The sequence below is a fragment of the Muscardinus avellanarius genome, assembly GCF_963383645.1.
Source record: "Muscardinus avellanarius genome assembly, chromosome: 10".
In the NCBI taxonomy this organism is placed as follows: Eukaryota; Metazoa; Chordata; class Mammalia; order Rodentia; family Gliridae; genus Muscardinus; species Muscardinus avellanarius.
Genome location: NC_137796.1, coordinates 23286343 through 23314161, shown reverse-complemented (window position 1 = coordinate 23314161; position 27819 = coordinate 23286343).

Below are 27819 nucleotides of genomic sequence, written 5' to 3'. Positions count from 1 at the left end.
TTCTGTCTTCCACCATGAATCCCCACAAATACACAGTTAGGACATATTTTTGAAAATTACATTTGTCATTTATAACTATTTTCAGAATTTATCTAATTTCTTTAATGTTCACTTTCCTCCTTAGTTTTTTTCCACATGAGGCACTGTTAAAGCTGCATTTTGTTAAGAAATAGATTAAATAGGATAGCTTAGGTAATTTGTTAAGAGTTAAAAGCCAAAGTACTTCAGGCTTATGATGTGATATTATATCTTTCAGAATCAAATTGCCCATTGTCAATGATGCCTAATAAAGTAGTTCCACGTTTGTTACCCATATGAATCTGAATCTGAAGTATCAGTAGATTCCATATGGCTTGCCACTCCCAAGCTGGCTTGGGATTTTGCCTTAAAGTCAGAAATTTTAATTTTCTTTTTCAATTATGTTTTTTTTATTAATGAATAATACCTGAGAAGAAAGTGTGAAATAGGTTTTGAAACCTAGAATTAATTTAAACAATCCTTTATGCTTCTCTACAATAAAATGGTGTATGTATATGTTCAAAGATAGAAAATGAGGATTTTTTTGAAAGAGGTATTCTTTTTGAAGTATGATTATTTGTAGCTTCTATCTCAGTTATTTCAAAGTAGAGTTTGTTTTTCTGGTAGTTACTTGTATCTTACTAGAGATCCTAATTGTTATAAGGTTTTGTGTTTCTTTGCTTTTGAAAGAAAACTTATGCTATTTTTTTCTCTTTGAAATTAGGCTATTATCGTATAAGTTTTATTTTGCACAAATGGAGAGTGGCCTTTACTATATTGTAATTATTCTATTTCTTCTTGATACAGGGAAGGCTTAGTGAACTAAATGTTTTGGACAGTGATTTCTAAGGTATCAACCAGTTATATCCTGAGCACCTTTATTTCAGGGGTGTTATGTCTTAGATATGAAGTGTTAACAAATGATTCCTGTGTTCAGGGCATATTCTCTCATTCAGGGATGTTCAGAGGTCTGGTTTTTGAAAAGTTATCAGATTATAAGGATTCATTGAATAGTCCACTGATGGATACATAATTTGATGGCATTGTAGACAGTGGTAGCAAATTGAAGAGACCCAGCCTAGTTGAAGAAAGTGGGTCACTGTAGGCATGCACCTTGGAAGAATATGTCTGTTTTGTTTCTTTTTGTGTTTAGTCATTGTTGTTACAAGGTATTATTCCCAGGTGTTTCTTAACTCTAGGCTACACCTCCAGCCCCACTTTATTTTTTACTTTGAAATAGGTTCTCACTAAATTGCTGATGGTCTCACTAAGTGGTTAAGGCTGGCTCTGACTCTGAGATCCTCCTGTTTCAGCCTTCCAAGTCGTGGGATTAGAGGAGTGTGTCACCATGTCCAGATGTAAGGGAATTTCTTTTCCCTGATGCTTTTTTTTTCAATGATCTCTCTCTCTCTCTCTCTCTCTCTCTCTCTCTCTCTCTCTCTCTCTCTCTCTCTCTCTCTCTCTTTCTCTCCTTCCTTATTGCTAGGATCTGAGCAGCTCTCCTCCACAGTGTTCTTCCCCCAGGGTGCTCTGTCTCACTCAAGCCCACACAGCAATGGAGCTGACTGGCCAAGGACTGAAACCATGGTAAGCCTGAATATACATTTTCTCCTCTAACTTATTGGTGGCAGGTATTTCAGTAGCAGCAATAAAAAGTTAACAAACAGGGATTAGCACAGATATTACATAAGAAATATTAATAGCAAATAATGTATACTTTATAAGCCACTTGGTCTCTTTAACAATTACTGTACTAGTGTCATTATAACACTTAAGTATTCATAAACAATAGGGAGAAAAATGTGCATTCTTTGTTTGCTTTGTTCCACCAATTTATTTTTTTTATTTTTTATTTTTGCAGGTCTGGGGATGGAACCCAGGGGCATTCTACCTCCAAGATACACCCCCTGCCATATTTTTTATTCTTTATTTTGAAACCAGGTCTCACTGAGTTGCAGAGGGCCTCACTAAGTAGCTGAGGCTGTCCGCGAACCATGATCCTCCAGGTCCCAGCCTCCTGAATGCCAGGATTACAAGCATGCGCCACCACTCCCGGAAGTTCTACCAAAATTTAAGCACTCTTACTTGAACTTTATGTAATTAGTACTTTTTTATTTAAAAAATCATATAAAAATAAAAACAAGGTGTATTAGCTCATGCCTTTAATTCCAGTATTCAGGAGGCTGAGACAGGAGGATTGCAGATTCAAGGACAGCCTCAGCAACTTAGTGAAAGCCTGTTTAAAATAAAAAGATAAATAGAATGGAGCATGTAGCTCAGAAGTAGCATGCCCTTGGATTCAGTCCTCAGGACAAAATAAAATAAATAAACACAAAATAAAAATAATTTTTTATCTCATAGAATATACTGAAACAAATGTTGGGCTGGACTTGGCCCCTGGGCCATGCTTGATTCATGCTTTAGAAAAAGACCAAAAGGACAATTTCCAACAGAGGTACATTGCCCATTTATCACACAATTCCAGAAGGAGGAGGTTAGAGAGAGATTAACTGATGTTTTTTGTGCATTTATACTGCTGGGTGTTTCATAAGCTTCCTCAGGTAGGCTTCCCAGATGACTGAGGACACCAAAATTCCCTCACCCCCAGGTAATCTCTGTTAGTTTTACTGTAACTCTGACAATGCCACTTAAAGACTAATGAGAGTTTGTGAGCAGCATCTTCATTGGTTTCGTGGAACACACTGAGGCTGGCATTAGTCTCACACTCTTGAGTTTGGAATGAAAATAGAGATGTTTTCATCATGAATTTTAAAAGATAAATACACAAGTCAGGCCATAAGAACGTTCTATCACTTTTTCATATTATAGGCTTTTTTTTTTTTCAAGGATTTCAAACAGGAATACCTATGGCAAATGGTCAACTCAATGACATGATACTATCACCCAGGTAGACTTTAACATTTCTACCATCAAAGCCACAAGCCAAAACAATTAAAATTTTTGGAAGTGATATTCAGGCATCAATAATTTTTAAAACTCCCTGGGACAACTGAATTTAAAGCAAGGTGGAGATCCCTGTTCTAAAACAAAGGTGTCATGTTAAAAATGCACAGAATCGTAGCAAGTAAATGCATATGGATTGTAGGAGGTATAACAGGTTGTTTGTGTATATGTCTATACACATACACACACAAATAAAAACTCTCATATATTTCTATATTTTTAACACAGAACAATTTTACCTGATTTTCTCTTTATTAAAAATAAAATTCTTAGATATTGTCTATGTAGCCCCTAAACATTTTTCACAGAACTATCTGCATCCAGAAAATTAGGAGCCATAAAAGATATTTGAAGGTTTTAAATATTTATATATGTTAAGTATCTATTTTTCTAGTAGGAGAGTAAAGAAGAGAAACTTGCCTCTCGATTTGTGCCTGATTTCATATTGGCACATATATGTATTTTTTATAGTATCAGGGATTGAACCCAGAGGCATTCTACCTCCAATCTATACCCCCCAGTCCTATTTTATTATTATTTACAAACAGGGTCTTACTAACTTGCCCACTGGCTGTAAATCTGCCATCCTCCTGTCTCAGCTTCCCAAGTACTGGGATTATAGGTGTTCTCAGCAATACATGTTTAACTCAGTATTATTTATTTTATCAGAATCAATATTTAGAGAACACATCAGACTTTGAAAAAGAAAATATTTTAGTAAAATAGATTTGTAGTATTGCGTCGGCCGAAAAGGACACGCATTCCTCAGAGAAGTTCTGGACACCAGATTTTGGTTTAATATCGGATTGGGAAAACTTAAGGAGACATTTCCAGCCATGACTTTCTATCTAGAATATAGAAGAGAGAGTGGATAATGGCAGAATTAGAAGCAAGATGACAAGGAGGCCCTCGCCACGCAAGAAAAGTGATTTTTGGAAGAACATCCCAGAAGAGATTAGAGAAAAGACTGCTTCACCTTTGCATGCTGGGGAACGCTTAAAAACATACCTTGTAAGAAAAATGATCTGAGTGTGGTGGAGGGAGCTCAACAATGCCGGGCTGGAAGCCCAGCCATGCATCCCAGGGAGCTCAGTGCACCTGGCCACTGTGCTCCTCTATGCTGCGCTAGGGGTCGTGATGTGCTCTGAACAGCAGATACTGCTCTACGCAGTGAGGCTGTGGGCCTCCACTAGTGGAGGGGCAATAAAATTCATTGCTGCTGAGTACTCAATCTCACAACCTCTTAAAAACACACATACTGTCTTCTCTTATTAAAAATATTGGAGGGGGCCAAGATGGTGGTGGCAACAGCCAAGATTCAGGAAATGCAGACAAATCCTATCTGGTGCACCTTGAACTTTTGGGAAAAAAATCTCTGAAGAGGGACTGTTCATGCTGCACATGATTAAGAATTCTGGATATCATACCGTGTAAGGAAGGAGCTCAGTGGAGAACCAGAAGGAAGGCGGAGGCAGCAAGGGCTGCAGAGGCCAGTATTTGGGAGCGGCAGAGATTCAATCAAATCCATTTTGAATTTTCGAAGAAATCACCCCAAAGGTAGGCTGCTATGGCCACACATGCTTAGGAATTCTGGACAACTTGCTGTGTGGGAAAACTCTTTGGGAGAGAACTGAGATGGTGGTAAGTGGCGGTGGCAGTGGCGGCGGCAGTGGCGAAGGCTAGTATTCGGGAGAGGCAGAGATCTGAACCAATCCACCTTGATCTTTTGAAGAAATTGCCCCAACGGTAGAATGCTACCGCCACACATGCTCGGGAATGTGGGACAACATGCTGTGTGAATAAAGTGCTCAAAAGAGAACTGAGATGGCCGTGGAAGCTGCAGGGTGGTCAGTATTTAGTAGAGGCAGAGATCCAATCCAATACACCTTAAAATTTTAAAGAAATGTCCTCAAAGGTAGACTGCTACTGCTGCACATGTTCAGGAATTCTGGAAAACATACTGTGTGAGAAAGGTGTTCAGAAGAGAACTGAGATGGCGGTGGTGGCAGTGGAAGTGGTGGTGACCAGTATTTGTAGGGGCAGACAGATCCAGTCCAGTCCACCTTGAACTTTTGAGGAAATCTCCCCAAAATTAGAATGTTCCTGCAACACATGCTTGGTAATTCTGGACAACATGCTAAGTGGTAAAAGGGTTTGGGGGGGTATCAGAGGGAGTCCTACATAGCTGGGATAGACCACCATGCTGCATGTTCTGGGAGGCATCAGCCCTCATGGCCATCACGCTCCTCTGCGCAGAACCGGAGGCCTGGGTGCACATGGAGCAACAGAGCCTGCTCTCCGAAATGAAGCTATGGACCTCTGCCTTTGGAAAGAAGACAAAATTCATTGCCACTAGGTATTTGGGGTCCCAGCTTTTGCAAAAGTCAAGTACTGCTTTCTCATATTAAAAAAAAAAAAAAGGAAGAATGCCGGGCATGTTGGCGCATGCTTGTAATTCCCATGATTGGGAGGTGGAGACAGGAGGACCGTGCAGGTTCAAAGCCAGCCTCGCTGGCTTAAGAGACCCTGTTTCCAAATAAAAAATACAAAAATAAAATAGGTCTCCAGGAGTGTAGCCTGGAGGTAGAAGGGTTTCTAGGAACGCCAGTACCACAAAAATAAATAAATAAATAAGAAGAAAAAAGGGAACATCTGTAGATGTCCTGCTCATAGTGGCAGACCAGAGCCCTATGAACAGCAAGGCCAGTGCCAGGGCCTCTGAGGCCAAGATAGGAGCCTGCCAGGCAGCGAGACTGGTGCTGGGGCCAGTGACTGTGATCAGAGCTTGCTATGAGGCAGGCCTGAGCTGGTGCCAGCGATGCTAGGATAGGAGGCTCCCTTAAGGCAAGGCTGGGATCGGAGCCTGCCATGAGGCAAGGCTGGTGTTGGGGCCTCCGAGGCTGGGACTGGAGCATTCCATGAGGCGAGGCAGGTGCTGGGGTCAGCAAGACTGGGATTGGAGCCTTCCATGTGGTGAGGCCACTGCTCGAGCCAGCAAAGCTAGGATAGGAGCCTGCCTGAAGTCAAGGCAGGTTCTGGGGCCTCTGAGGCTGGGATCAGAAACTGGCATGAAGCAAGGCTGGTGCTGGAGTCTGTGAGGCCAGAATCAGAGTCTGCCGTGTGGCCAGGCTAGTGCCAGGGACTTCAAGAGTGATATCGTAACTCGCAATGTGGCATACACAGAGAAATATCACAGAAAATAATAAAAAAAATAGATGCTTTCCCTAATATGCAAAAACTAGGAAGAAATGGGTAATAGGAGGAAATCTAGTTGAAGAAAGGGCCATTAAGGTGACCAATCAGAGGAGATGGGATGGGGGAAGATGGAATCTCTTTAAAGCACATGATGTACTTAACAAATATATCAAAGTTAATCACTAAATCAAGCATAGGATCAAGGGAGGGGGAAGGAATGGGATGAGGATTGGATAAAGGCTAATTGGATTATGTGTGCTTGTATATCTTCACAAGTCTTCTATTCCATTGAGATGTTTGACTACAATACACCAATAAAAATATATTCATGGCATGACGTTTCTTCATTCTGATTGGCTCCTGTCTCCTTACTAAGTCCCATGTTAGGGCTGTATTATTGAGAACTAGAGTCTCCAAAAAGATGTGGGGAGAGAGGTGATACTTGAGTATGTGTAAAAAATGAATGGCCTTGGCTAAACAATAAGCAGAACTCTTACAAGAACTCTTGGGTTGCAAGTTTTCTGATGGGTAATATCTGCTTTTGATTAAAAATGTGTACTCAGTAAGAATATATACAATTTTAATTCTTCCTACATATACACTTTCTTTTTGCCTTTCTGTGTTTTTTTTTTTTATATTGAGATGATTTTTTCAGGTTTCTGGCTCCTCCTGTTCTGAAGTCTCTTAAAAAAAGACATTATAATTTATTCATATTTTTTGCCCAATATACAGAATTAGATTCCTGATATATTAGAGTCAAACCATGGATGTGTATGTACCATTTTCCAGTTTCTCCACAGAAAACAAAATAAAATAGAAATCTGTATCAGACCCCAAAAGAATAATTCAATTCTAATAAACTATTCTCTTGTAAAGAATTTTACTAAAAACCAGCCATGAAAATACTTTCCAAATGAAAGAAAATTAGTAAAAGAATAACTGAAGTCATATTAGAGAGTTATAGCGATAATTTCAAATTTAGCTAATTTGCATTTAGGCAAAAAAAAAAAAAAAAGATCCTACACCTGAACGGACATAAAGAATTAGCAGAACAGGAATCTGACAAATAGGAAGTAAGGCTACCTTCATGAACATGTGACTTGTAGAGTCACACAGGTCTCTATGCCTGGTTTAATTCTATTTTATGACTGAACTGAAATTTATAATACTTTTTGAAAAAGAATCTCCACAATTTCATTTTTTCATTACAAGTCGACATATGGTCCTTCCATGAGACAAAACTTGAAAGAAATAAGAAGTATCTAAATTTCCCCAAAACATCAAAATTTAGGAGATTTCATCATAATAACAAGATAAAATGCCATTTATCCTTTCTAAACCTGTTGAGCGTGTGCACATGTGCATGCGCACATGTGACTATTGAACCCCAGGAGTATTCTACCTCTGAGATAACCCCCCAGAACTTTTTAAACTCTTATTTTGAAATAGGGTCTCTCTAAATGGCTGAGGCTCTTGCTAAGCCTGAGGCTGGCCTCAAACATGTGATCCTATTATCGAGCCTTTCAAATACTATAGGAATGCAGCACCACACCTGGCTTACACTAACTTTCTTAATAATATTCCCATGTCTCCTTTCTATATGAATTTTTTAAAAAAAAATACTTCCACAGACACAAATACTTTTTAATCCTTTTTTGGGGGGGGTCCTTTTCCTGATTAAATCCTTTAACAATATCATATATAAATGGCTAAGTGGTAATCCAGTTGAATGAATATGTATTTTTGACTTGTCATTCAGTATTTTCTATAATTTATTTTTCATTATACCTCAGTTCTTAAGCTTGCCTTTGGGAGTATCTGAGACACAGAAAAAACGAGAGAGTAGGGAAAATGTGTCTTTCTCATAGAATTAAGAAACATTTCTCCTCCTAGATACGGAAAGTAATATTTGTAGAGTAGCAAATAATGCAATATAAATTATCTGGTAGTTTTTCAAATGACTTTGATGTCCATGTCATTCTTAGTGACATTCCTAAACCAGGTGGGTTCCTGTGAGTCCCAAACCTACTCTGATCAGAATCATCTAGGAAATTGCTTTAGCAACTATTTTGCCATGTTTTCTGAGACCTGGATATGTTTTCTTCCAAAGCTGTCAGAAGGCACAGGCAGGTTTATAAATAGAAATAGTATGACAACTGCCTATTCTCTGACAGAAATGCATTATGTGTACGATAGCTTTATCATACAGATTCTGTAGCATTTCACATGCTGGCCGTGAAAGAATGAAGTCACTTTTTGTTTTGAGAAATGGAATGTCAGTCAAAGTCCCACAAGTTTTGTTTTGTTTTTAAGAGGGTGATTCTCTTGTTTAAAGTATGGACCTTACAATTTACTGGTATTCTCAGGTCTGATTAATTTAATCTCTGGGTGTTGGCATGAAATCACAGCCTAGGTGTCCTTTAGCAAAATGAGAATAGTCCGGTAGGACTATTTGAAGATGTTGAAAAACGAATCTGTTTTAAAAGTAAATCGGGTAGATGACTTTCTGTAGAAATGTACTTACATTTTTGCTTTTTTATTATAATGCCAATCAAACTTAGGAAATTTTGAGGCCTACTAAGTCTGTTTATTTTTTTAAAAATAATCTGGATGACACAATTGCCAGAACACATATTGGTTAGGTTTCAAAAGAAAAAAAAAACTGTAAGAAGTATATTTGTTAAGTCTAACCTCATCATTATGCTAAACAATCTATGGAAACATTAGTTGAGCTCTTTCTGTATGCAAAAAGTTGTGTTAGAGCCTTTGCATTTATTATTTTATTAAATTCATTGGATTTATGATTTCACAAATTTTCTAAAAATAGATATTATTTCCACTTTAGTTTTAAAATCAAGGAATTTAGATTTAGAAACACACAAAAAGATTGCTTTCCAGCAATAACAATGAAAATGCTAACAAGAAACACTGAATTAATTATAATGTTTGCTTGTTGTCTATGTCCAACTGCAAACTACTGACACCATGCTGTCAAATATGGAATTTATCAGAGGTACACACAATCATTGCTTGCAAGCTGATATGTCCAGCTCCTGCACACTATTAGTCATGTGGTTATGAGTTAGAGTATTTCAGTTTCCTCTTAATAATACTGCAGCTGGACACTATAAATATTTCTTTTTTCCCCATCTACCTCTACTTAGGCTTTGCCAATAGATGGCGCAGGAAGGATAGACCAGAACCAATGTGCTTTCTTCCAGCATGGGAGCCAATAAAATAATTAGAAAATCAATCCGGAACCATGAAAAAAAGTTTTTTTTTTAATTTTTATTTTGCCTGTGGTAAGCAGTTTCTCAAACCAGCAAAGTCTGGACCTTTCCTTTCGATGCTTCTTTGCCACCAGCAGTCTCCATGTTCCTTCGACAGTGCACTTGCTATGTTAAGAATCCTGTCTCATCCTTGGGCAGTGGTGAATTGGTTAGCTGCTTTATGAATTCTCAGCTCTTGTTCACTTTTCATCAGCTGACACATATACACATATCATGTGTGTGTGTGTGTGTGTGTGTGTGTGTGTGTGTGTGTGTGTTACTGGAGATTGGACCCAGGGACATTCTACCTCTGAGCTATTCCCGAGGCCCATTTTATTTTTAATTTTGAAACTGGGACTCACTCAGTTCCAGAGAGCCTCCATAAGTTGCTGGGGCTGGTCATCAACCTGTGATCCTCCTGTCTTAGCCTCCCAAGCACTGAGATTATAGATGTGCCACCCATCTTTTGACCTGCACATATTTTCTACTTTTGGCATCTGTAATTTCTGGACTGCTCAGATTCTTCTTTACCTTCTTTTAATACTCCACCATTTAGTAAATTAATCACATCATTACATCATTTAAGTTACTCATGTGGCTTCTGTCTGCAGTTTGAACACTGATTGATACATGACCTTTATAAAATCATACAAAAACAAATAAAAAACAGCATGCTAATTTCTCATCTTTGATTAAAAATGCCCCAGCACTATATCCAAGGACTGCATGAAAACATTCTTCACTTTCTGCATCTTTCTCTGAAAATCAAATGATTAGTTCAATCTGAAATGAATAGTACAAGAGCAATAACAATAATAAGTGAAGGCTTCATTAAATGTGAGGAAAGTGCCAATATCTTTACTATGAAATAAGTCATCGTCAAACCTCTCCTATAAAGTGGACAGTCATTTTAAAGATAAAGAAATTGAAAACAAAGGCACTGCAACTGACAGGCAACAGGGCCAAAACTCCAGGCCAGTGACCTAGATCTTATTTCCTTAACAATGACACTCTAGTTCTTTATAAATACTGTCTTTATCAAGATTTACCCCCACCCAGTACCAGGGATTGAGCCCAATGGTATGCTGTAGAATTGAATCATACCCTCAGACCTTTTAACATTTTAATTTTAGAGAGTGCCTCCCTAAGTTGCCCAGGCTGGCCTTGAACTTGCAATCCTCCCAAGTAGCTGTGATTGCAGATGTGCATCACTGAACCTGGCTCACAATAACTTTAAAGATCTTCATTTTGAAGAAATAAAAGTTTGTTTGAAAAAAAGGGAATCAAATGATGCAAGTACATTATGATTAGTTCCAAAATTATTTTATGTTATGTTATTTATGTTATGTTATTTTACTTCCTTATATTAGGAGTTCATAATTTTTGGGAACGTAAAAAAAGCAGTTAGTTTCTTAGTCATTTGTTCTGCTTGAAGAAATGACTTGGAAACTGGAAAACTGCTGCATTTGGTGAACACTGGAATTTTCCCAGCTAATGCTAAGAATAAAAGATCTGCCAAATTCCTTAATTACCCTTAATATTCAATTCTCAAGAATAATGAATTCCATTTTCACACATATCTGAGAAAATTACATGGGAAAAGTTAATATACTGCTTTTTGCAAGGTTTCAGTGAATACCTCAATGTGGAAGTGGAATTCAGCCTGACATCATTGGCAGGCTCACATTTATTCTCCCAGAATTTGGATCAGATGTCAATCATGCTCATGTCTATGGCCTCACCATTTTAATAGCAGAGCTTAAAGATGTGTTTCCAATGGCACAACATATTTACAGTATGATTCTGTTTTAGACCATGGAACTAATAAATATGCCATCTGCTTCACCAAATTTTCTGCCCTTCCTGAATTGAAATAGGGACATTTGACTACACAAGGCAAAAGTGGGCAGAAATGTTCCTTCCTTCCTTCCTTTCTTCTTCCTTCTTTTCTTCCTTCCTTTCACCCTTCCTTTCTTTCTTCCTCCGTTCCATTTTGCCATACCAAAGATTTCTAGGCAACTCCTCAGCCACTGAGCTGCATCCTTAGTCCTTTCATATATATTTTTTTAAGAGAGTCTCACCCAATTGTCCGGGCTGATCACTAACTTGGGATCCTCCTGCTTTAACCTCCACAGTATCTGACATTACAGGCATGGCCGCCATCCCCATTGATGTGTATTAGTGTGAAAATAAACCACTGAGAAACCAATAGTCTTCCCCTCTGTGATATGATCTTAATACGCACTGATGGTGCAGGTACAGTAGGGTTCCTCTGCCTTCACTCTACCGACATTGCGAGCGAGTTCATCCTGATCAGGGTGGAGGGATAGGCATTTCCCCATTGTGGGATGTTTAGCTGCATCCTCTGCAAGTACCGCTAGACTCCCATATAATTTTCTCCAGTTTAACAGAAATAAAACAAGACAAAAACAAAAACAAAAAACAAAGACAAAAACAAGCATATATTCTTTTTTTTTTTTTTTTTTCGGTACTGGAGATGGAACCCAGAAGCATTCTACCTCTGAGCTACATCCACATCCCCATTTTTTATTTCTTATTTTGAAACAGGGTCTCATTGAGTTGCCAAAGGCCTCACCAAGTAGCTGAGGCTTCCTCAAACCGCGACCCTCCTGTCTCAGCCTTCTAAATGTTGGGATTATAAGCATGCACCACCTGACATTGATCAGGGAGAAAATTTCCCCAGTTGGAGACTTCCTGAAGTACAAAATAGTGGAGCTTAGATCATCCTGGTTCTCTGAGAGGCTAAACGTAGCTGAGCGCTTTAGTCAGCTGTGATGTGTAGCAAAACAAAAGCACAAACCCATATACACACAAATTTATAAAAAATAAATAAAATAAAAATCATATTAAACCAATGAGATTTCAAAGGGTTTTTTGTCCTGCTGTAGAATATCCCAATTAATAGATGTTCTGTATGTTTTTCCCTAAGCTCATTTCTGTCCATCTCTTCAATTACTCAATATCCATTGACTTTTTATATTTTGTGCTCAATTTATTCTCTAATATTCTTGAACTATATCCCTTGTCATATTGACAACATCAATTACTGATGATAAAGGCATCATACATTTATGTAATTTTCCCCAACAAATGTTTCTGCTGTAATGTAAGCAAATTTAGAAAACTAGGAATCATTCTATATCAACCTTTTGCCTTATATACGGATAAACACCATGGATTTTTATTTCAAAATCACCTCAGATATTTTCTATTCTATACCTCCTGCCACCTCTCTATACAAACTATCCTTATTTTTGGTCTGGGCTTGCCCTGTGGTATCATTAGTTTTAGAATTTATTCATGGTTGAGAATTTGCTTTCCGCAGAACAGATAAAATAATCTTTTAAAAATACAAATATATCTAAACCATTTCTATGAATATAATCCTTAATAAATATTTATCATTTTTTAGGCTAAATATCAAAATGTCTAGCATGGACTCACATTCTGCAGTGTTTGTTTTCCCTTTTAGGTATGTAGCATTTACCTTAAGGACTTCTTTTATATCCCAAAATGTGCACACATTTTATCACTTGAGGCATTTTTGCAGATCCTTTCCATTCCAGGAATCCCCTTACCCAGCACACTCTGCCCATCTAACCTCTGCACATTCTCAGACCACAGCTCCCAGGCTACATCTTCAGGGAAGTCTCCCCCCAAATTTTTAACTCACCCAACTATGCCATGACATCTCTCAGAATTGGATCATTTTTCTTGAAAGCAATTGCACCACTGTGATTATTCATTAACACCTTTTTATCAATTGACAATAAACTCTCTAATAATGAAAACACATTTCATTAGTCATTTTTCTGACTTCCTAACACATGGTTTAGAGACGTGATTATGATAGTCTTTATATAATTTGTGTGTGTGTGTGTGTGTGTGTGTGTGTGTGTGTGTGTGTGTGTTACTGGGGACTGAACCCAGCATTATTCTATCTCTGAGGTATATCCCCAGCCATTTTTTATTTTATGTTTTTAATTTTGAAACAGGATCTCACTAGGTTCTTGAGGCCCTCAGTAGGTTCCTGAGGGTCTGTCTCACTGAGTTTCTGAGGCCAGTCTTTAACCTGTGATCTTCCTGTCTGAATCATTGTCTCAAGTACTGGGCTTACAGGAGTATGCCACCATACTACTGTATGGAAGGAATGAATGAAGGAAGTTAGTTATGCCGTTAAAAGAACAAGTAAAATTTAAGATTCTGTAAGGTAATAAAAAAAGAGTCAAAATTTGCAAGCCCTGCTTACCTCTTCTTTTACCTACAGGAAACAGTGAAATTTTAAGCAGTAAGTGAGCAGCAATTTTGAATGCTAATGTATTTTTTTTTTACCTGATGTTTGTTATAAAAGTGAATCTTGGGAGGATTATCTGAAAATTTTTATACAGTATTTTAATAATATTAGTAGATATAATTCTGCATAATAAGTTATTTATTTATTTATTTATTTATTTATTTATTTTTGGTGGTACTGGAGTGGAACCCAGGGGCTTTCTACCTCCGGGCTATACTCCCAGACCTATTTTATATTTTATTTGGAAACATGGTCTCACTAAGTTGCTGAGAGCCTCACTAAGTAGCTGAGGCTGGCTTTGAACCTGTGCAATCCTCCTGTCTCAGCCTCCCAAGCACGGGGATTATAAGCGTGCGCCACCATGCCCAGCCTGCATAATATTTTATGTCATTCAAAATACTTCCAGTTTTACAGATCCACATTTGTTTTATGTTTTCAGTGATATGAGTGTGTGTGTGTGTATTTATACACGCAGGTATGTGTGTGATATTCTGTGTACATCCATACTGGTATAAGCAATCTGTCCATGTTGAATAACTATGTATATCTAACACTGGCAGGGCACTTAACACCAAATTAATTTCCTGTCAAAGCCAATGCATCTGTGTTTCAATTACTAAAAATCTAAATTTAGTGGAAAATATAAGTATGCTTTCTTATTATCACTGCATTAGTATTTCTAGGGCAAACAAGAATAACAACTAAAGTGGTTATTAGGGAAATGGTGTTTCAGTGTGAATTTATGCTTACCAAATATAAGTGTCTTATTCAGATGGCGTTTCTGTGATTGGCTCTATTTTGGGGACAAGCATTTAGAGATATGAATTTTCCCTTCAAAGACAAATAGACAGCAATAGCTTCCACTTAGAATCAGTCTTTTTGTCTTCAGCTAGACTTCAGATTTCTTAGAATTTAATATTCAGGCAGCTTTTAAAGAAATATGCTATCCTCATAAGGTTGCTTATCTTAAATATGTATTTTTGATTTTTGAGCATGTATTTGGTTAACTTAACTCATCTCACAGAGCTACGTTCTGCTCACCCTACTGCCCAAGGAAACTTTCTGCTCACACTACTGCCCAAGGAAGCCATGCCCTTCACCTGACCATCCAGCCTAATGAGCTGGGTTTCTTTCTAATGATGTCCTCTTTTTTTTTTTTTTTGGCCCCATAAGAAATTTATTTATTGATTTCAAATAAGACTTTCACCAAGACTGATAACAAGGTTACTTGTAAATATATTCTTCTGTTAAGTCTGCAATTATTCGTTTTGATATTTTTATTAAGGATTAAGGAATTTACAAATAATTTGGAAATGCGAGGTGAATCATGTATTTAAATAAAGGCATTCAGAATGTTTACATTTTTCAGAAGTACTTTTTGCATTATTAAGAGGTGATTGCTTTTTGACTTAGTATTATTGCAGAAAGCAGAGTGGTATCTTGGGAGGCAATGCACTTCTCAATCTAGTTCTAGTTTGCATTTTTTGTCTTTCCTCCAGCATCATCAGATTCAGATACGACTGTATCTTGCAGGAATAGACAGCAACCTTGAGTACCTATTGCTAAACCCACACACCTGGAGTTGAAAGGGTATTGATCTCAAAGTATTTCCCTTAAATCACTATGCAAGCTAAACATGAACTTGGATATTCTTATTTTAAAAAATCAATTTGTTCTGAATGAAAAACAGGATAAAAATATCTACATTTCATGCTACCATAAACTAAGAGTGCACGTGCACACATGCACACACACACCTCAAATATGTACAAATTTTCCCAAAATTAATTGAAACTCATTATTTAGGTTTCAGCTTTAGAGTCACTTTTCAAGGAACGATCCAAAGTATACCACCAAAATGCAAGAATAAGGTAAGTTTTGGTGTTGCTGATTTTATTTTTTGTTTTTATTTTTGCTTTTGTTTTTGCCTCCTGCACTAGGAGTCACTGTTCTGTCATTTCTAACACACAGCCTCTGTTTGTCTTTATAAATTTATTCATGTGATAATTTCACTAATGTCACTCTTTTTCATTAGCCTGTTCCAGGTAAACAGGCAGTAAATATTTTTTTTTTCTTCCCATTGTATTCTCAGGGTCAAGAAGAGGGCTGCACATGTATACAATTTGATTGAAAATTTTTAATAACTAAAAGACTAATGGAAGCATCTGATTTTCAGCCGATCATAATTAGTTTCCTTGGTACCGCTTCAATTGGCACAAGTTGGCACCAGTTTAGGTTCTGCTTCAATTATTGTTTGATTAGACCCATGTATATGGCCCTTGCCCTTTAGAAGAATAATCTTTTTGGTGATATAACACGCACCACTCTTTTTAAATTATTTTTGTTTTGAAACAGGGTCTCACTACATTGCTGAGAGTCTCAATATTTGCTGAGGTTATCCTGGGACCTGTGATCCTCCTGTCTCAGTCACCCAAGTACTGGGATTAAAGGCATGTGCCACCACACCTGACTAACAAAACCAAAGCAAAAGAAACCAAACAAAAAGTCTCTCTAGCCATTGCTAACAGTAGCAGACTGTTAATCCCAACAGCATGCATGCAGTTGTGGTTAATAAGAGTAGGATCTAAAAGATAAAATGGAGAAAATCCCTATTTGATTAGCATGAGAATAACTGGGTTTATAGTGTTATTTTTTTGTTCATTTCCTTCTTTAGTATTTCTTCTAAATCCTGCCAAATATGTGCTTTCCTCTTTATTTGTTTAGCTATTATTTTAAAATAGCTTCAAGTGAAATCCCTCTGATTTAAAAACATATGACCTCAGTAAACTGACTTCTGTTTGCCTTTTAACTTTGCTGTCTGTCTTGGAATTTCTATTTTTTTAGCACCAACCTATGGAGTTTTAGGTCATTGACTCTCAGTCTGGGGCTGAGTTTCCACTCTTCATAATGAAGGATACAAGTGACCTTGAACATTTCTTCAAGCACTGATAATTTGTGATATAGTTTTATGCAATATGATATACAGAAACCACAGAGAAGAGTTTTACTACAATAAAAACTGCATTGTATACGTACAATAACATACTTTTTAAAGTAGATTATTAAAAACCTATGCAGTACTAGGCATAGATCATCAAGCAAAGGAAAAACTGAAGAAGTGGAAATAAGAGTTTATGAAAGTTAAATAATATCGTCATAGTCAGTGCTTGTGGTGTGCAGGGAGATGAACCCATGGCTAAGACACTGAACACTTTGTTCAAACTTTGCCTCCTTTATGTTCAATTAGAGTCCCATGTTCTTCAGAAAGCCTCTCAGGCCTGCCATCTCTTTACCAAGAAGTCTGGTCGTCTTCACTGATAGCAATGGATGGGTACACCGTGTTTGTATTGTTTCTGAGAGTTCGGAGGATTTAAGCATTTCCTTCTGTCTCATATCAAAAGCATTTGTGACTGAAACTATTAGGCATATCTTAGAGTTAGCATAGTAGGGAACAGAAAGAAAAACATGCAAAGAAACAAGTAAATCCATAAAGCCTTTGATATGATGCTGATTTAAAACACGGGCATCATCATCATAAAAAAAAAAAAACTTTACCTTGTATGTGAATTTTTCAGATGCTTAAGTGCATAATGAAGCCTGCTTTTTAGGCCTGTCATCAAGGGTGTAGGTGACATGAGTAGGCAGACTATATGGTGCCTGTTGGGAATAGCAATGAGGATGACTAGATTATAAACAATAAAATTCCAAAACACTAAAAGCGAAAGTGAGCTAGAGCCCTTCTTAGGATTCAAACTTCTATCAAGGTATGAAGATAAAAACATTGTTTAAGAAGCATTGTTAAAAATAGAAAATTTTGCTGGCTGTAGGTGGGATAGAGCCAGAAAAGTGAGAAGGAAGAAGAAAACAAATTGTGTGAGAAAAGAATGGAATTTATGCAGGTTCACCCGTTATTTCTGGATGTCTCCAGAAGGCAAGGGATTTGTTCATTTGTTGCTAGAGAAATGGCATTTGTTCATTGCCAGGACAATGGCAGGAACAGGTGAGATGGGTGTGTGTGTAGCTTATGTAGGTGAAGTGTTGCAATTTGGTGAAGTCCACAGAGAGTGAGATGGAAAATCATGTAGAATGAGGGAAAGCCTCCAAAGTGGTCTCTGCCCTATTGGTTGAGTATAGAGAGACAAGAGGTTCTGCCTCCCAGTTCCAAGAGAACACCCCTCATCTCCAGGGATGTTTTAAGAAGACCCAGTTGGGGGAAACATCATAATGGCATTGGTACAGAGGATGAGAGGAGGTGATAGATTATCATTTTGAAGTTGTATTTGCAGAGAAATCTGAAAAACAGAAGTCTCTAAATTAATTTCTTATCTATTCTACCTCATTGTTCCACAGGTAATATTTAGATCTCACTTCATTATCACACAATTATCCATGGCAGCTAATATCCACATATTCATAACTTCAATTCTGTCAATGTCATGTAGGTATAAATTGCCTAAAATTGTCTTTTTCAGTCCCAAACACTACCTACCCCCAGAGAAGATAAGAGCACAATTTCGCCTTAAGACCACAGGGCATAAAAGTCTGAAGCATATTTTTCAAGATCCTAATTTTATTATCTCCTGAAGCATATTTGACTTATTGTCAATTTGCCCCCCCCAACCAAGATAAATAATCCCTGAACTTTAATACCTGACCTCAAGAATTTAGTCAAACACCATGTATCAGGTATCTGTTCACTAATTTATATACTTATTGAGCTGTGTTATACATAAAAAGAAAACAAGAAGAACTAAAGCAGAAGTTTATCTGATTTTAAGTCCCTCCCACTATCTTCAGCTGATTTTTCTTGTCTCAAAATCCTTCTTTAGGAAGTAAGTCAGTTAATTAGCTTACTAACCTCTGCTTTGAAAGTAAAATTACCTAATTATGCCAGCCATAGATCCCCAAATAAATTTAACAAGCAAAAGAGAGGTTACAAAATGACACTACTGGTGTTTTGTGTGTCTAATCAGTTACTGACCTTTCCAAGTGACCATTTTTATTTTTAAGAAGCATCTAATTTTATTATAAGATTCATAAGAAATAAATTTGTTAAGAAACATCTCAGAGAAAAGAAGAGATTTCTAGGAAAAACAGATTCTCCCAGGTGGGAGTCCCTCACTGGAATCTGTGTGGAGAGGACAGCTTCAGCTGGCAGTTGGAGCACCTCATTGTCCTGCAGGTGAGTCAACTCTGGCTGAAGACAAGATCCAAGGAGTTGGTTGTATCTACCTCATCTGTCTGGTTTCTCTGGAGTATTTTAATTGTTTAATAATCCAGGGAGCCTATGGCCCCCTCTCTCTGAGCAACTTTGTGGCTCCAGGGGCTCCAGCACACAGCAGCAATATGTACAGGTAATTCAGTAAAAATTCTTGTGGTGAGCCTCTTTGAGACCTTCCTGTTGTCATGGATACTGGAGGAGGACTCATGATGGAACTGTGGGGTGAGAGGTGCTGGTCTCTGTGAGGACCACTTTCCTTCGGCCTCTCTTATATTGCTTCGCTTGCCGGAGCTGGCCTGTAGGGCCTCAAGGCCATGCTAGGGGGCTGCATAGGAATGAGGGTCCTCTTTGCTGAGCAGCTAAGGGGAATAGAAGACCAGCTGTCTTTTCTGCTGCCCATCTGCCTTGTGTGTCCTTCATAGCCAGCAGATATTTAGAAGGTACTGATCTGAAGGACGGAAGATCTGACTGGCTGGTACTCTCTTCTTTGGCAGGAGAGGGAAGGTGGAAGAATCTGCTGGGATGGGATGATACCCGATGCTTGGGCTCAGCCTGGAGCCCCAAGGCTCACCTGTCATTGGATCACTAAGTATGTAAACACAGCATTGTCAAATGTCCTATTCCCTACTGACAGCCAGATCTATGGTAGGTTAGAACCCAGGCAGTGCATGATGATCAGAATTGTGGGGTTTGGAAAGTGACTGCTCTTCACTCTCACCATAGGAGTCCCAGGATTTCAGCAGCCTTGTGCCTCAGAGTGGGGTTAACAGTCAATGAGGCTTTGTGCTTGGACAGAAATGTAAGGGGGCACCTAGTACCTTCCCTGCATCACCTGCTCCCTCAGCTGCTCCAACGTGGTGGTGTTGCGCGGGAGGTAGCTTGCAAGTATACAGTAAAGGAAAACACCAATGCCCCAGACGTCTACCTTGGGATCATATTGTTGCCCCTGGTAGACCTCTGGGGCCCATTAGTAGGCAGGGCTGCAGATGTGGTCAGCTGGTGAAGCAGCAGCTCAGTCCAAAGTCAATGACTTCGACATTGACTTGAGGGCTGGCCTGGCCTCTCTATTTTCTCTCTTCCCAGTGTGCATCAAAAGCCACAAAGTAGCCAGGCGTGGGGCGCATGTTTGTAATCCCAGCATTTTGGAGGCTGAGATCAGAGGATCCTGGTTCACAGACAGCCTCAGCTACTTAGTGAGGCCCTCTGCAACTTAATGAGACTGTTTCAAAATAAATAATAAAAAATAGGGCAGGGGGTGTAGCTTGAAGGTCAAATGCCCCTGGGTTCCATCCCCAGACCAGCAACAAAAATAAAAAAAAGTAGAAAGAAATAGAAAAGCCACAAAAAAATCAACAAATAAACTATAGCTACTATTATTTGTAGAAATATAATTCATCTTTGATCAATGTAGTAAATTTTTTTTTTTTTTTTGGTGGTACTGGGGTTCCTGGAAGCCTTTCTACCTCCGGGCTACACTCCCAGACCTATTTTTACATTTTTATTTGGAAACAGGGTCTCCTAAGCCAGAGTGCTTGGCTGGCTTCAAACCTGCGCGATCCTCCTGTCTCTGCCTCCCAAGTGCGGGGATTACAAGCGTGCGCCACCACACCCGGCTGTAGTAAAAATTTTGATATACTATTTGAAATACTACATAACTTAATTTTTTATATTCTCACACTTACCCTGAGAGACAAGATCTTTTACTGTTCATATTATGCAGGTGAGACAGAAGGTTAAGTAATATTGCCTAAGGTTACCTAGCAAGTATGGGGAGAACTCACTTTGTTTTTATATTCTTTAGACATTTTTTTGATAAGTAATTTCTAATAAAACAGATTTCTACTTAAAACAAAAAGAAGAGTCACAAAGCAACTAACGATGCTAGATTAAAAAAAAATAAATAAATAAACAACATTATATCAAAACAACAAATCCAAACAAACACACACAAAAAACAAAGCCAAAAGCCCAAACCAAGGAATCAGATTCCAAACTATCAACCCACCAAACAGCTATCTTGGAATCTAACGGATCACTACCAAAGGTGCCCTCTACAAATGGACAAAAACCCAGCAGCAGAGAGAATCTTATATAGCTAATTCTGAAGAGTCCCTCACCATGGCCTTTTGAGAGCTCATAGCAAAATGTGGCTGTATTCCTCATAGGTGCGGCCTACTGTGGCTGTCTCACTTTTGGGCCTCCAAGACCTTTGAGTGCCACTTTAATAAGAATAAGGACTCTATTTTTTTTTTTTTTTGCTTTGATGTTTATAGAGGCTGATGTTTACTTGTTTTGAAATTAAAGTCTGCAGGATGCTTCATTTTTTTATTGTAAGTAAAAAATCTAATAATCTTTTAATTTGAATATTTTTCATACTTGTATTTGTGCATTATAGTCTTATAGTCTCATATCACAATTCATATGAAATATAATTCATAAGGAATAGGGATATGCATGCACATAATACTTGCTAATTTTCCACCCTAGTTCCCTTTTCACTAACTTCATACATGGTATTATTATGCATTACATAATGTCAGTGGAAGTGTTTTTCTCATTAATTTTCTCTCCTTCTCCTAGACCACCTCCCTCACTTCACTGAGATTTTTATTGTGTTAAGGTGAAATTAGCCAGTCACAGAAAGTGAAGGGTCATATGTTTACTCCCATATGCAGATGCTAGGGAGTCATTGGGATACAAAAGAAACTTTAATTTCACCTAATATAACGTTCTCTAGGTCCATCTATTTTCCTGAAAACGATAAAACTGTGTTCTTTTTTATTGCTGAATAGAATTCCCTTGTGTGTGTGTATATATAAAATTATGGAATATATACATATATATATATATATAATAATTTTATAATTCATTAATCTATTGATAAATACCTAGTTTGAGTCCATAATTTGGCTGTTGTTACTTATGCTGCTATAAACATGGACAGGAACATATTTGTATAATATTACAATATCAGACTCTTTGGAAAGATACCCATTATTCTGGCAAATTTCTTTATATAAAATTGTCTTATCTGACTATAGACTATTATTTTGTATTCTTTGAATGAGGCTTTAATCAGCTAAATTCAACTATCTACACTACTATCTAAATTAAACTATCTACTATATGGTTAACACACTTCAATAATATATGTGATTTTTATATTTATATGTACATATGTAATGTGTATGAGCAGACATGAATTTGTGTTTTTCTTTTTAAACACTAGAGAACATAAAGTTACCAACTTCTTAGAAGACAATAAATTGCAAAATTTTAGAAAAATGTAGTAAGATTATTCTAAGCATACTGAGGGTTAATTTCTCATGAATATACTTTATTCATGCTAATAGAGGCCATATGCATGCATCAATAATACAATTTGACTCAATGTTTCCTCAAGTGTAAGACTACTTTTGTGCATTACAATTATAATAAAAGCATTAAATTGCCAACAAATAAGACCTGTTAGATTATCCACCTTGTTCTTGAAACCACACAAAATCATTTATGTTTCTTTTCCCTCTCAGGGTTTTTTTTTAAGTAAACTCTTTTATTCAAAAATTACAAATATAAGAAAAGGTGTCCTTGAGAAAATATTCTGAAGCCCAGAGGATCCTTCAGGCATTTTTTTCTCTTTCTTTCAACTCAGTCCAAGTTTCAGATTTTCACCTTCCAAACTGCTTTTATGTTCTATATCCTGTCATTTTATAATATCTTATGCCTGAAGAAGGGTAATGGCCCAGAGAGGCAAAGTCACTATGGAAATCATAACTATCAATATGTTTACCAAATTAGTGATTTCCATAAATAGTTCTATCCCTCAGATCACAACTTATATCTGCGTGTGTGAAAACAAGGACACTAGGATCCAAACGCTAAGAAATGATCACACAACAAAATTACAACAATGGTCAAAGAAATGGCATAGCCAAGAAAGAACCTAGTCAAAATGATTCAACTTTGTTCTTTTTTTATTGCTGAATAGAATTCCCTTGTGTGTGTGTATATATATGTATACATATATATGTATATATGTATATATATACATATATAGTATATATATACACATATATATTCCATAATTTTATAATTCATAATTATAGTCAAAATGATTCAAAATGATTCAATTTGGAGAGTTTGCCTCTCCAAAAACTACAAGTGATGTTTTGATGCAGAGGTGTTGGAAAATGGAGGAAAAAAATCAAAACACCTGTAGTCCTAGTTCCACTGTAGAAGCTGTAAACAAACATTCACCCTGTGGTCTCCTTTATAACCACAATTCAAGCATGAGGATCCTGGTATGACTTTGTGAACATAGTTCTCTAGAGGATTATTGTCCAAACGTTATCAAAACTACCTATGCCTCCCACATATAAGTATCTAAATATCCAGACTTGTATGTAGATTTAAAAAACATCTTGAGAAAGTGAACTTTCCTGTTCAAGATCATAATTTTATTTTAAAAATAAATACACCTAGATCCCCCTATATGTATATGTTTGCATAATAAAAATGTCCACAGGTTATGTAATAATTTTAAATAACAAAACTCTCTTCCTACTCTTTCTGCCAATTTCCTAAAGGTTCTGTATCTTCACCTGCTAACACACTTGCCCTTACACAGGTATCTGCAGCCACAGGGTCTATCTACCTGAATATATTACCTTAACTGCCATTTGTACTTTTTTCTTTTCTTTTCTATAAAATAACCCTTCCCTGCTCTACAAGTGGCTGTCTCCATCTCAGGCTATAAACCACCTCTTCAGAGAGGTTTTTCCTGGTATGTTAGGTCTAATTTCTAGGAAGCCAACTTGTAAACTAATGAGTTATCCCAGTATGCCTGGAAGTGTCCCAGGGTTTTTCCATAGACCTGGGAAAACCAAGGTAATAAGTCCCCAAATATTTACTAGGCAAGTGCTCCCATGATGCCTGGAGATGGTTGTCAGGGAAGCAGGACAGGGAAGGAGAAGAAGATGCAATGAAGGTGGCTGAAACTCAATCATACGAAGGAACTGAGGAGTATAAATTAAGTCCTGGGTTTTTTTTCCCAGTGGAGGCAAGAGATTTCAATTTTCATAACCCCAGATCTCCTGGTGCTGGCAGTGCTAGCGTTACTTTTTCGGGAAATTCCTTCTTTCTGGTAGTATAGGTAGAACATTTCCATTAGCCTGAAGGCCGCTAAAGAGATACAGGTCATGTACATTAGAAGCAAATGTGTAATGAAGTTGATGGAGGGACGCACAGAAACACCCTTTCCCCATTAGAAACACTTTGTTTTTGTATTATCTTTTCATGTTCATTGCTTTATTTTCTTTAAGACACTTGTCAATATTTAACATTGTCCCATGTGTTTATAGAAATCTAGATCTGTATCTACATCTGCATATTTATAATTAAAACTGTATCTCCACCCATTTCTCTGTGCGTATTTTTATTTCTTTTCTCTTTCCATTAGCATTTATCTCTAACAGGAGAGTAATTCTATTTATCTTGCTCACCAACCACTATATAATGGCTACTCAATAAAGACTGGCAAAATCAATAAAGGTAACCAAAATATTTTAGCAGAATGAGAGGACACAGCCCTTGCTCTGATCATTCAGGTGTTTATTTCATAAAACCTTCATATTTCCTTCTTTCTCTATTTTTGGTTTTATTGGAAAAATGCAGTTTCTGCTATGCCATTCTCTAAATTACTCTTTTCATTTCCTCATTTTTAATTTTTATTTTATTTTTTAAAATTTTATTGGTGCATTATATTCATACATCATATTGGGGTAAAAAACTTGTGTGGACATACATGTACACATCACCGATTTAACCCCTACAATTCCCACCCCATCCCCTCCCCATCCCTCCTTCCCTTGCTTGGCTTAGTGGTTGACTTTGATATGTTTAAGTACATTGTGTGTTTTAAAGATTTTCCTTCTTTCCCCCTCCCTTCTCCTCCTTTAGGTTGTCTTGTTTGCTCCTCTATAGGATTTCCATTTTCATCTAGAGTTCCTCCTATGACCCATTTCTCCCTAGCTCTCACATATTATTTACAAGTATTCTCACTTGCTGAGTCAATGGAGTTTAATTATTAAGAAAATAAGCTTTGAACCATGGTGTGTAATTTTGGCACACAATGGACCCTTGCTATAGATCTGACTTTGAGAAAACTTTACTCCATTATAAGATCTAGGACATATTATCCAACTAATGAGGTTATGATGCTCATCAAATAAATTAATAAATGTATAACCAGATAGTGCTGAATACATAGAAAGCACTTAAGACATATCAGCTATTTCCAAATTTTCATAAAATATTTCCAGTTTTTGACACTGAGTCTGCTTTGATTTACTTTTGAATAACTTCCAAATGTTCAAGATAGATTGACTCTTTTCTGTTATTTTGAGTTTTCAGTTTCAGCCATTTTAATAGATTGTATTGATGAAATCAGATTTTTGGATAAGCATTAGAGTAATTTCTCTTGCAAAATGCACACAATCTCGATAAGTATTAAAGTGAATTTCTCATGCAGAATACACACACACACACACACACACACACGTGCACATAATTGAATACTCTTACACTCACTCTAATACTCAAGGCACTGTATTAAAAAGTCTTTCTACAGCTGACCAAACTCTTAGGAGAATCTTACCAAGATGTATTCAGATCTTTCTAAGGTCTCAAACACATAGGTGGACAGAGTGATTGATGTACTATCGTGTCCTCATTATAATAAATTTTGTCAGACACTTGGAGTTCCCTTGGTATTTCTGCAGTTAAGGTGCTTTTCTTTGTAACCTCAGAAGTGCATTACTATGATTTCTATGAACACTTGCTTTAGGAAGTTTCAATGATCAGTAGATATTTTTATTACTTTATTTATACCTTAAAACCAGTTTTGTATTTTACAAAATACATGCAGACATTAATGCATAAATAACATTTTTTGTTATTTTATATACTTTATGAATTTGAACATTAAATGAGCAGATTTTATTAGCATATTAACTGACTCAGTGAGAACCTTTTTTTCTTTTGCGGGTTTGGGGATGGAACCTAGGGGCATTTGACCTCCGAGCTACACCCCCATCCTAGTTTTTATTCTTTTTTTTTTTTTTTTTTTTTTAAATACGGTCTCACTAAATTGCAGAAGGCCTCACTTAGTTGCTGAGGCTGTCCGCGAGCCGGGATCCTCCAGTCTCAGCCTCCCAAATGCTGGGATTACAAGCGTGCACCACCACGCCCTGCTTAGTGAGAAAATTTTTAAAGAAAATAAAACAATAGTGATTGACAAGAGGAAAAGGAGGTTTGAAAAGATGTATATACAGTGGTTATGGACACAAAGCCTAGAAAGAGAAAGCCTAATTTTTTTCTAACTATCTGAGCTAGCTTAACATATTATGCCACCTGTCTATCCTTCAATGTTCTTATATGTGAAATGGATAAATAATCATATCTATTTTTAAGGTGGCTAAGTTATAAATGATTCAGTTTGTGGAAACAACCCAGATAGCTTGACATAGTAATGGGCACACAGAAAATACAATTTAAGATTTGTCTGTTATTTATATTTATGTATCATGTTTCTCTGAAATTCATTGGACTCATTCATGGTGTGAGATACATGAAGTGTGAGTACTCCTACATATATAATTCTTTTTTAATTTTCTTACTGGTGCATTGTATTTATATGTCATAATGGGATGAAACACTTGTGTAGACATACATGAACACATCGCCCAGTTATCCCATACCCAATCCCCACCCCATTCCCTCCCCATCTCTCCTTCCCATGCCTGGCTTAGTGGCTGACATCAATATGTTTGTTTAAGTACATCATGTGCTTTAGAGAGTTTCCTTCTTCCCCCCTCCCATCCCCTCAGTTAGGTTGCCTTATTTGCTCCGCTATAGGATATGCTTTTTCACCTAGAATTCCTTCTGTGACCCATTCTCTTTAGCCTTCACATATTACATATATAATTCTAATTCAAGCAAACGTTCTTTTGCCAGTGTAATACTATGATTGCTATGGTTGCAATTTATTTTTAGAATAAACACTTTTATATAAAAAAAAAGTATAGTATAGAATTATAGGACTTGGGATCTAACCTTGACTTCATATTGCTAGTTAAATGCATGAGGAAACATGGCCTGGCCTGTCTGTGGTCCATTTTCCAGAGAGCTCCATAAAAGTGTGGTTATAAAATTTAAATGAAATGGCATCATAATAATAGAAAATCTTGGCAAACCTCCATCAGCTAAGATGTACTTATACTTATTATGATCGATAAAGATATATTTGTATTTGTAAAAATTTTTGAACTTCATTTTATATTCCTATTATGTTATTTCCCTAGGACACTAATCTTTTTTTAGTTAGTGTTCATAAAATGTTTAAATACTTTAAATTTAATGATCTCATCTCTCGGTTATTTTCCTTGCCTAACGTTCTACAGTAAAAGTGGCAAATAAAACTCATTCTGTGTGCCAATATCATTCTATTGATTGTGGCTGCCTGGGAAAACTGACACAAAGAGTTCTGTGTTGAAGAAAGTCTGAAGAGTCACCATATTTTCCGTGGCTGAGGAGGCTGTTTTTGTAGCACTTGATAGGCAAAATATGATTTGACTCTTAATAGGGATGAAAGACAGAAATACCAGGAGGGATTTGGGGTCAAAGAGTTATAACAAGAGAAACTTATGACTGATGTATTGTATTCTGTGCATACTGCTTCAAAAGTTTTGAAAAGTGGATAATAAAGAATAAGACTGAAAGGATAATGTGAGAACATTGCCAAATTTCTATTTCTGCCCATCTCCTTTCTTTTCTTTTCT